This window comes from Mixophyes fleayi, chromosome 7 (genome assembly GCF_038048845.1).
Source record: "Mixophyes fleayi isolate aMixFle1 chromosome 7, aMixFle1.hap1, whole genome shotgun sequence".
NCBI lineage: Eukaryota > Metazoa > Chordata > Amphibia > Anura > Limnodynastidae > Mixophyes > Mixophyes fleayi.
Window position 1 is genome coordinate 146,398,906 of NC_134408.1, and position 705 is coordinate 146,399,610.

Consider the following 705-nt stretch of genomic DNA (forward strand, 5'->3'; position numbering starts at 1 on the left):
AATGCTGGATCAACAACTGCTACTACCCGAGCTTAAGTCCTGGGGAGCGAGTACTGTGGAACGTAACTAGAGTCTCGGAAAGGGGGCTGAGGAAGGTGAACATCTCGTGAAGGGGTTCTAGTAGTTGAGGATCTCCCACTACTCTGACCTTTACACCCAGGCAAGGCAGGGCCCTGAAACTTGGTACTTGCCGCTCCCCCTCCCGCTCCTAGCACCCCTGACCGTGACCACGCCTGAACAGAGATGGAGGATTGGTCTTGTTGAAATTCTGGATGAAACCAAGGAAAAGATTTTGTTTGGTCGGTGACGGTTTCCATCGCTCTGCATACCGGATATAGGAAAGAATTGTCTTTAATTGTTCTTTTATTGTGGTTTGTTTAGAATCATTGGGATGGCGTTCTTTAGATTATTTATGTATATAAGAGCATCATCTTAATATATTCATTGTCTAAGCTGCTGATTGTGACGAAATGCTACAGGCTGTCTGTACACGCTTCTGAATAAATGAAAGTAAGACCAAGATGCTGAAATTGAAATGAAGGCATTAGGTGTGGTCAGGTGTGGTCAAAGATTTTGTCTGCATCTAAACTAACAATGACATTATTCTTCTCCTTATGTAACTGAGTATGAGCTATATGTGCAGTCACCTGAGGAATATAATATACTGATCCCGTTACAGCAGGAAACGATAAAGAAAGAAGAATG